General features: G+C 39.1%; 1 non-coding gene across 1 annotated transcript; it reads left to right on the top strand.

The window, feature by feature from the left end:
* The first annotated feature begins 5,493 nt into the window (after positions 1-5,493).
* On the top strand, positions 5,494-5,600 carry LOC148209095 (small nucleolar RNA R71). Its single transcript, XR_015787486.1, has one exon. It is a non-coding gene; the product is annotated as a small nucleolar RNA R71 (small nucleolar RNA).
* The last annotated feature ends 5,019 nt before the right edge of the window (positions 5,601-10,619 follow it).

Below are 10,619 nucleotides of genomic sequence, written 5' to 3'. Positions count from 1 at the left end.
GCTCAAAGCTTAGTCAGGCATAGAACAGAAAACTCAACAATCTCTTATAATCATCATCGACATGAAATCACATGCACAGCACAGATGCTTCAAAATAGGCATGTGAAAAGCTAAACTAAGGTTAAGTGAAGGCATACTTTAAGTGATCAGAAGATAAACGATACTAATTTATTCATGCTTCAACTGAGCTCGAAACATAATCAATACAAAAAAAACATGCGTAGTAATACTAGAATATGCAAACTACGTCATTAACAAAAAGAAGAAAACACAAAAAATAGCAAAGAAGAAACCTCCCCTTCATGAAGTCGGAGGTTGTGGACTAGGATCAGTGTCGGTACTGGAAGATGGATGACCAAGGATAGCAGCTAGCGCTGGAGGCCATGAAGGTAAAACCGCAAAATCCAATGAAGCCCTTAAGTTGTAGATATGTTGCATGACTTCTCGAACCTGAGAGTTTTCGAAATGCTGGAAAAACAGGGCAGGCGCCAGGCGCCCGCGTGATTTGTATTTTTCGCAAAGGGCAGGCGCCAGGCGCCTACGAAATTCTTTTCAACATTTTTTTTTCTTTCTTTTTGTTTTTCAACGTTTTCCAAAAACATTCTTAATAAGGAGAACTTTTTATAATTAGACAAAAAAAAGAATGTAAGATACAAAAATTTCCTTCCTTTACTTTTGTTCTTTCCAAACGGATAAGAAGGAAAAACATTTTTCGCAAACATTTATTGACCTGAAAGTTGAATAGAGGTTTTTCCTCTATCCACTGGTTCTCCAAAATACGGCTTAAGTCTCTGCCCATTTACTTTAAAAACATTTCCTTTAGAGTCAACTAGATCCACTGACCCATATGGGTAGACTTTAAAAATTTGAAAGGGACCAGACCATCTAGACTTAAGTTTTCCAGGGAAAAGTTTCAACCTAGAGTTGAATAACAGAACCAGATCACCTTCTTGAAGATTGTTCGGCCGAAGACGCCTATCATGCCACTGTTTAGTTTTTTCCTTAAACAACTTAGCATTCTCATAAGAAAAGTGCCTGTGTTCTTCTAATTCCAACAATTGTAACTTCCTCGCTTCACCTGCAGCCAACAAATCAAAATTTAATTTCTTAGTAGCCCAAAATGCTTTATATTCTAGCTCAAGAGGCAAATGACATGCTTTTCCAAAGATTAGCCTATAGGGGGACATGCCGAGGGGAGTCTTAAATGCTGTCCTATATGCCCAAAGTGAATCATCAAGCTTAAAAGACCAATCCCTACGGTTAAGATTTACAGTTTTTTCTAAAATGTTTTTTATCTCCCTATTAGATATTTCGGCTAACCCATTCGACTGAGGATGATATGCTGTTGCAACCCTATGACGCACATTGTATTTAGTCAGCAACTTTTGCATAGACCTATTCACAAAATGAGCCCCCCCATCGCTTATCAGACAACGCGGGGTTCCATAACGCGTAAAAATGTGCTTTTGCAGAAAACGAATGACAACTTTGGAATCATTGGTAGCAGTTGCAATGGCTTCTATCCATTTCGAAACATAATCTACTGCTAACAATATATAAAGCTTACCATTAGAAGATGGAAATGGACCCATAAAATCTATACCCCACACATCAAATATTTCAATCTCCAGGATCGGGGTTTGAGGCATTTCGTGGCGTTTAGATATATTACCTGTCCGTTGGCATTTGTCACAAACCTGGGCAAACTTATGTGCATCTTTGAACAGAGTGGGCCAAAAGAACCCACTTTGCAAAACTTTGGCTGCGGTTTTGTGTCCTGCAAAATGTCCTCCATATGGAGACATATGACAAGCGTCTAATATCGCCTCGTGCTCTTCTTATGCGACACACCTGCGTAAGATATTGTCAGGTCCTAGCTTATATAAAAAAGGCTCATCCCAACGATAACATCGAACTTCATTTAGAAACTTCTTTACCTGTTGCTTGTTGAACTCATAAGGAACTATTCGACTTACCAAATAATTTGCTATATCGGCATACCACGGAACTGAATCAACTCGCAAGAGTTGCTCGTCAATAAACTGTTCACGTATAACAGTTCCATCATCACAGAGCGGGGATTCCAATCTAGACAGGTGATCAGCAACTTGGTTTTCAGTACCCTTCCTGTCCCTAACTTCAATATCAAACTCTTGAAGTAACAAAATCCACCGTATCAAACGTGGTTTAGCATCTTTTTTAGCAAATAAATATTTTAAAGCAGAATGGTCAGTAAAAACAATGACTTTTGTGCCTATCAAGTAAGACCTAAACTTATCCAAGGCGAACACAACTGCTAACAGTTCCTTTTTAGTAGTAGTGTAATTGAGTTGTGCACCGGTCAGAGTCTTACTAGCATAATACACAGGATGCAAGATCTTGTTTTTACGTTGTCCTAACATAGCTCCTATTGCATAATCACTGGCATCACACATGAGCTCAAAAGGTAAATCCCAATTAGGTTCGATAATTATAGGGGCTGAACTTAGAGCAACTTTCAACATTTCAAATGATTTTAAACAGTCATCATCAAAAACAAATGGTCTATCATGTTCTAACAATTGACACAAGGGTTTAGAAATTTTAGCAAAGTCTTTTATAAAGCGGCGGTAAAATCCCCCATGCCCTAAAAAACTTCTAATCCCTTTGACATTTGTAGGAGGAGGTAGCTTTGAAATGATGTCTATCTTAGCGTGGTCTACCTCTATTCCTTGCTTGGAAATTTTGTGACCCAAAACAATACCCTCTTGTACCATGAAATGACACTTCTCCCAATTTAGGACTAGGTTTGTTTGTTCACATCTCTCCAATACTCTCTCTAAATTAACTAAACATGCGTCAAAAGAATTTCCAAAAACAGAAAAGTCATCCATAAAAACTTCTAGAATATTTTCTACCATGTCAGAGAAGATGGCCATCATACACCTCTGAAAAGTCGCGGGTGCATTGCATAATCCAAAGGGCATTCGCCTAAAAGCGAACGTACCATACGGACACGTAAATGTTGTCTTCTCCTTGTCTTCTGGAGCAATAGTAATTTGATTATAACCCGAATATCCATCTAAAAAACAATAGAAATCCTTACCTGCCAGACGGTCGAGCATCTGGTCAATAAACGGGAGAGGAAAATGGTCTTTCTTTGTTACCTTGTTGAGTTTGCGATAATCAATGCAAACTCTCCACCCGCTCACAGTTCGGGTTGAGATGAGCTCATTCTCCTCGTTGGCCACCACGGTTATACCCCCTTTCTTTGGTACACACTGTACTGGGCTTACCCAGCTGCTGTCGGATATTGGGTATATAACACCGGCGTCAAGCCATTTGAGAATTTCTTTCCTTACAACCTCTTTCATCTTCGGGTTCAACCGCCTTTGACTCTCAATAGAGTTCTTAGCATCTTCTTCCAATAGAATTTTGTGCATGCAAAAGGCTGGGCTTATCCCTCGGATATCTGCTATCGTCCATCCAATGGCCTTTTTGTGCTTCTCCAAAATCTGCAATAAAGAATATTCATTAGTAGGTGATAAATTGGAAGCTATAATAACTGGTAAAGTGTCGTTATCCGCATATTTCAAATGCGACGGCAATGGCTTCTGCTCCAACGTGGGTGGTTCCACTATGGACGGAAGTAACGACTTGCATTATTCTTTTTGTATTTTTTCAATAGGATTAGCCACATCTTCTGGTCCTTCTGCTATCTTATCAAGCTCTTCTTCAATCTCTGTAACTAACGAGTCATAAAACTCATCAAACATAATAGGATTCAAGCTATTTATAGCAGAGCACTCTTCAAAGTCTCCTGGTAATTTCATGGCATCTAGAACGTTAAATTTAACTTCTTCATTATTTACCCTCATTGTAATTTCTCCCTTCCTTACATTAAAAACTGTATCCCCAGTGGCTAGAAATGGTCTTCCCAAAATAATGGGAACGTCTAAGTCTGCCTCGCAATCTAGAATGATAAAGTCCGCAGGGAAAATGAATTTGTCCACCTGGACTAAAACATCTTCTATCTTTCCCTCAGGTCTTATGATAGATCTATCTGCTAGTTGGAGGGTAACCGTAGTAGGTCTAGCTTCTCCTATGCCTAAAGATTTGAAAACTGATAATGGCATAAGATTAATGCTAGCGCCTAGATCACATAATGCCCTACCTAAGTTTTTTCCTCCTATGGAACATGGAATGGTAAAACTGCCAGGATCATTACATTTCATGGGTAGCGGGCTGCCTACAGCTTCACTACTACATTTTGTCATGGCTACCAGTTCATGCTCTCCTATTTTTTTCTTCCTAGAAACTATATCTTTCAAAAACTTAGCATAATTTGGCATCTGTTCTAGAGCATCTACTAATGGTATATTTATATGCAGTTGTTTTAAAATATCTAAAAATTTTCTAAACTGGGAATCATTATTTTTCTTAACTAATCTTTGTGGAAACGGGGGAGTAGGGGTAAAAGAAGGCTGTACCTGTGGAGGAACACTCGGGGTGTCCTCATTACCTTTTCTAATATTTTCTTTTTCTGGTGTTGTTGGATTTTCTGGTATCTTTACAATTGGTTCAGTGGACGGAATCTGTACATCTGTTGTTGGCATTGTTGGTCCATCATATGCCAGTCCACTCCTGAGGGTGACAGCTTTGCACTGTTCTTTCCCTTCTCGTTTTGGTAATTCAGTATGGCCTGGAAAAGAACCTTGTGGTCTATTCTTCAATTCATTGGCGAGCTGTCCCAATTGGGTCTCGAAATTCCTCATTGATGCCGCTTGGGATTGTATCACTGCGTCGGTTCGGGCCATGTACTCCTTCATCATATTCTCAAGATTTGAGTTGTTATTGTGAACTGGTGGAGTCTGTGTTCTCTGATTGTACTGCTGTTGCGGTGGTGGGATGTATTGCTGTGTAGGTGGAACATAGGGCTGCTTGTTCTGTTGGCTCTGCCCTTGATTAAAACCGCTCGAACCTCCTTGTCCTCCCCATGAGAAATTAGGGTGGTGCCTTCAACCTGGGTTGTAGGTGTTCGAATATGGGTTAAAGTTCCTATTGCTCCCATGTCCTACATAAAAAACAGAAGCAGGGTTATGTGGACAATTATCATAAATATGGTTTTCACTGCAAAATGAACAAATGAGATCGTTGACTTGGCAAACAGGGGCAGGAGTGCAATAATCCGACTGCACAGGTTGTATCGGCACGGCTAATGGATTTTTTATTCCCAATGCCATCTCTTTCAGCCTCTGGTTCATTGTAACCATCTCTTTTTGCATCGAGGTCGCAATGTCCAGAGCCAAAACTCCAGCTGGATCTTGCTTCTTTGGTGCTGCCCTAGATCTTTGCGAACACCATAGTTCGTTGTGTGAAGCTAAGTCATTTAGGATGTCAACTATCTCGTTGAATGTCTTCTTTGTAAAGGCTCCGTTGGCAGCATTGTTTAGCATCATCTTAGTAGGATGATCTAAGCCTCTAAAGAAATGTTCTATCTGGATGCATGCCGACAAACCATGGTTCGGACATTTCCTGATTAGTTCTTTAAATCTCTCCCACGGCTCGTGAACAGGTTCACGATCATACTGTCTAAAGGAGATGATCTCCTCTCTGATATCAGCGTGGCGAGTAGGTGGAAAGAATTTTGTTAAGAACTTCTCCACTAACGACCCCCATGTGATGATGGATCCCGGTGGAAATGCATTGAGCCATGCTCTAGCTTGGTCCTTCAAAGAAAATGGAAAAAGTGTTAGTCTCAGAGCATCGTCTGTTATACCAGGTAATCGAAATGCATTTGCAATTTGAATGAATGATTTCAGATGATCATGTGGATCCTCATGTTCCTGCCCTCCAAAATGTCCAATTGTCTGCAACATTTGGAACATCATTGGTTTAAGCTGAAAGTTTGCGTGGTCTGGAATAGGGTTGACTATCCCTGAATCAAAGTTCTGAAAAGCCGTGGCGGCATATTCTCGCATTGCCACGTCTCTGTTGTCCGCCATCTGGATATGATTGAATTCATCATTTCTTGCATGATCCCTCATATTACCGTTAACAGCAGGTGGATCAACCGGATCACGAGGTGGAATATCTGTCATTGATGTGCTCGTACTCTCTACCTCACTTTCAGGACTGATTTCACCTTCTCTCTCTTTTTGCTTTTCTAGTTGTTTTCGAAGTCTTTGCTCCTTTCGAGTTTTTCGAAGGGTCCGCTCAATCTCAGGGTCAAGGGGTAGAAGAAAAGATCTTGTGCTCATGCACTTTAACTTACCCTTGTGAGATAAACGACCAAAAATATAGGACAAAAACGGTGGATGGAACTTACACCCCACAACAATTCACAAAAATAAAAACTAAAAGAATTTGAAAATAAATTTTAAAACTAAAGTCCCCGGCAACGGCGCCAAAAACTTGACTGGGCGTTTATGCTGAACGCACGCGCTAAGCGTGGTAACAATTATATAGATGCAAGCGCACACCTGTCAGAGTAATATAAAATGGATGGAGTATCCAAGTATCGATCCTCAAGGACTTCTAAACAATTTCCAAACTCTGAAGTTTTAAAGAATAGTGAATGTTAAAAATGAGTGATTCTTGTAAATGGGAAGTGGTCACAAATAATGGTTTTGGATTTGGGATTTGGACTTATAATAATAAAACCTAGCCCGAATTACTTCAAGTTAGCCATCAAAGAATCAAGGACATGCTAAGGACAATATGCATTTTACTTTAGAAACCAACGACTACGCTTCTCACTTGACTTATGTCTAAGCAAGTTCAAAGTCCTAAGACATTTCCTAATATGTCTATTATGAGAGATATCTTAGTTTTAGGATGGAAATAGTCGCAACCTCGGGTTAAGGTCCTATGTCTAGGCTACTTAAGCGGAACCCTTATGTCTAAGGCGCTCCTCTCCTCGGTTTAATCACTCAACAATGCAAATAAGCAACCTTTTCAGTATTGACTTGTTAAGACTTACAGTGGCCTTCTCTAAATTCTAACTTTTTGGGAAAACATGTTGAGCAATGAATGGAAAGTAAAAACACTACTTCTTAGCAACCCTTTTTAGACATAAAAGGCTAACTATCCATAACCGGGCTAGAGACGGGAATTTAGAAAGACATATTGAAGAAAATACAGCAAGTAAAATGGTTGAATGTGGAATGCATGTGTGAAAAACAAAAGTTAACTAACGGAGAGTTTTTATCGGGATTGAGAGCTTCGCCCTTCTCTTTCAAGCAAGGGAGAGTGTCACGTGCTCTTTCCTCCAAAAACACAACTCTCTTAACTAAAAATAAAGTAAAGGCAAAGAGAAGATAAGCAAAGTGCTAGATTTTTATATATTTGAATAAGTAGAAAATAACTAAGTACAAATGGAAACAAAACAAAGCTCAATAAAAGAATGTAAAGTACTCGGGATTTAAAAACCAAAAGCAACTAATGAAAGCAACTCAAAAGTACTTAGAAAGCAACAAAGAAACACTAAAAATGATCAAGAGAAGGAAGCAAGGCTTTATGATTTAGGAAGCAAACCAATGCACCCGCGACTTTTCAGAGGTGTATGATGGCCATCTTCTCTGACATGGTAGAAAATATTCTAGAGGTTTTTATGGATGACTTTTCTGTTTTTGGAAATTCTTTCGACGCTTGTTTAGTTAATTTGGAGAGAGTATTGGAGAGATGTGAACAAACAAACCTAGTCCTAAATTGGGAGAAGTGTCATTTCATGGTACAAGAGGGTATTGTTTTGGGTCACAAAATTTCCAAGCAAGGAATAGAGGTAGACTACGCTAAGATAGACATCATTTCAAAGCTACCTCCTCCTACAAATGTCAAAGGGATTAGAAGTTTTTTAGGGCATGGGGGATTTTACCGCCGCTTTATAAAAGACTTTGCTAAAATTTCTAAACCCTTGTGTCAATTGTTAGAACATGATAGACCATTTGTTTTTGATGATGACTGTTTAAAATCATTTGAAATGTTGAAAGTTGCTCTAAGTTCAGCTCCTATAATTATCGAACCTAATTGGGATTTACCTTTTGAGCTCATGTGTGATGCCAGTGATTATGCAATAGGAGCTATGTTAGGACAACGTAAAAACAAGATCTTGCATCCTGTGTATTATGCTAGTAAGACTCTGACCGGTGCACAACTCAATTACACTACTACTGAAAAGGAACTGTTAGCAGTTGTGTTCGCCTTTGATAAGTTTAGGTCTTACTTGATAGGCACAAAAGTCATTGTTTTTACTGACCATTCTGCTTTAAAATATTTATTTGCTAAAAAAGATGCTAAACCACGTTTGATACGGTGGATTTTGTTACTTCAAGAGTTTGATATTGAAGTTAGGGACAGGAAGGGTACTGAAAACCAAGTTGCTGATCACCTGTCTAGATTGGAATCCCCGCTCTGTGATGATGGAACTGTTATACGTGAACAGTTTATTGACGAGCAACTCTTGCGAGTTGATTCAGTTCCGTGGTATGCCGATATAGCAAATTATTTGGTAAGTCGAATAGTTCCTTATGAGTTCAACAAGCAACAGGTAAAGAAGTTTCTAAATGAAGTTCGATGTTATCGTTGGGATGAGCCTTTTTTATATAAGCTGGACCTGACAATATCTTACGCAGGTGTGTCGCAGAAGAAGAGCACGAGGCGATATTAGACGCTTGTCATATGTCTCCATATGGAGGACATTTTGCAGGACACAAAACCGCAGCCAAAGTTTTGCAAAGTGGGTTCTTTTGGCCCACTCTGTTCAAAGATGCACATAAGTTTGCCCAGGTTTGTGACAAATGCCAACGGACAGGTAATATATCTAAACGCCACGAAATGCCTCAAACCCCGATCCTGGAGATTGAAATATTTGATGTGTGGGGTATAGATTTTATGGGTCCATTTCCATCTTCTAATGGTAAGCTTTATATATTGTTAGCAGTAGATTATGTTTCGAAATGGATAGAAGCCATTGCAACTGCTACCAATGATTCCAAAGTTGTCATTCGTTTTCTGCAAAAGCACATTTTTACGCGTTATGGAACCCCGCGTTGTCTGATAAGCGATGGGGGGGCTCATTTTGTGAATAAGTCTATGCAAAAGTTGCTGACTAAATACAATGTGCGTCATAGGGTTGCAACAGCATATCATCCTCAGTCGAATGGGTTAGTCGAAATATCTAATAGGGAGATAAAAAACATTTTAGAAAAAACTGTAAATCTTAACCGTAGGGATTGGTCTTTTAAGCTTGATGATTCACTTTGGGCATATAGGACAGCATTTAAGACTCCCCTCGGCATGTCCCCCTATAGGCTAATCTTTGGAAAAGCATGTCATTTGCCTCTTGAGCTAGAATATAAAGCATTTTGGGCTACTAAGAAATTAAATTTTGATTTGTTGGCTGCAGGTGAAGCGAGGAAGTTACAATTGTTGGAATTAGAAGAACACAGGCACTTTTCTTATGAGAATGCTAAGTTGTTTAAGGAAAAAACTAAACAGTGGCATGATAGGCGTCTTCGGCCGAACAATCTTCAAGAAGGTGATCTGGTTCTGTTATTCAACTTTAGGTTGAAACTTTTCCCTAGAAAACTTAAGTCTAGATGGTCTGGTCCCTTTCAAATTTTTAAAGTCTACCCATATGGGGCAGTGGATCTAGTTGACTCTAAGGGAAATGTTTTTAAAGTAAATGGGCAGAGACTTAAGCCGTATTTTGGAGAACCAGTGGATAGAGGAAAAACCTCTATTCAACTTTCAGGTCAATAAATGTTTGCGAAAAATGTTTTTCCTTCTTATCCGTTTGGAAAGAACAAAAGTAAAGGAAGGAAATTTTTGTATCTTACATTCTTTTTGTCTAATTATAAAAAGTTTTGCTTATTAAGAATGTTTTTGGAAAACGTTGAAAAACAAAAAGAAAGAATGAAAAAAAAAAAAAAAAAAAACATTGAAAAAATTTTACGCAGGCGCCTGGCGCCTGCCCTGTTTTCCAGCAGTTCGAATTTCGTTTTCCTTCACGGTTTGGGTTTTAATTTTCGATAGCATGGGCTTTATTTTGGGTCAAACATTAATCCTCTATGATTTAGCTTTAAGAACTTCTCTTCAAACTCAAATTTTGTTCCCCTAATCCTATTTTGTATTCAAATTTGTTTTCTTTTCCTTTTAGATTTAGGAAACTTAGTTGAACTTAAATGTCAATCCCTTTCCATTTAGGATTTAGTTTGGGGAAAGCTTTAAATAGACCCATTGCCTAAGCTTTACAACTCCACCAAAACCCACACAACTCTCTTCTTCCCCTTGTTTTTTCGGCAAAAACCCACTCCCTTCATCACCCTTGTTTTCGATTTTCAGCCACCACCAAAGAGAAGAAGAAATTTCCAGCATTTGCTTACATCTATGGCTTCCTCTTCTCAACATACTTCACTTCCTACCTCTTCCACTCAAGCTCCAAATGCCACAAGCATTCCTTTTCCACCATTGGAGAACTTCCAACACCACATGGGTTCAGATTCTAGGCTAGCTGCTGTTAGGGGAGGAAACCAGCTTCAAACATTTGAATGTCCTCCATCCCAAGCTCCTACACAACATCCTATAATGAGCCCACATGGTTATGTTAATTTTCAGCAACTACCCACCTTTAATATACC

Source organism: Momordica charantia (genome assembly GCF_013281855.1).
Source record: "Momordica charantia cultivar OHB3-1 chromosome 9 unlocalized genomic scaffold, Mcharantia_2.0 BLBB01000009.1, whole genome shotgun sequence".
NCBI classification, from domain to species: Eukaryota; Viridiplantae; Streptophyta; class Magnoliopsida; order Cucurbitales; family Cucurbitaceae; genus Momordica; species Momordica charantia.
Note: the sequence above shows the minus strand (reverse complement) of the source record. Positions and strands in the feature narration are given on the sequence as shown.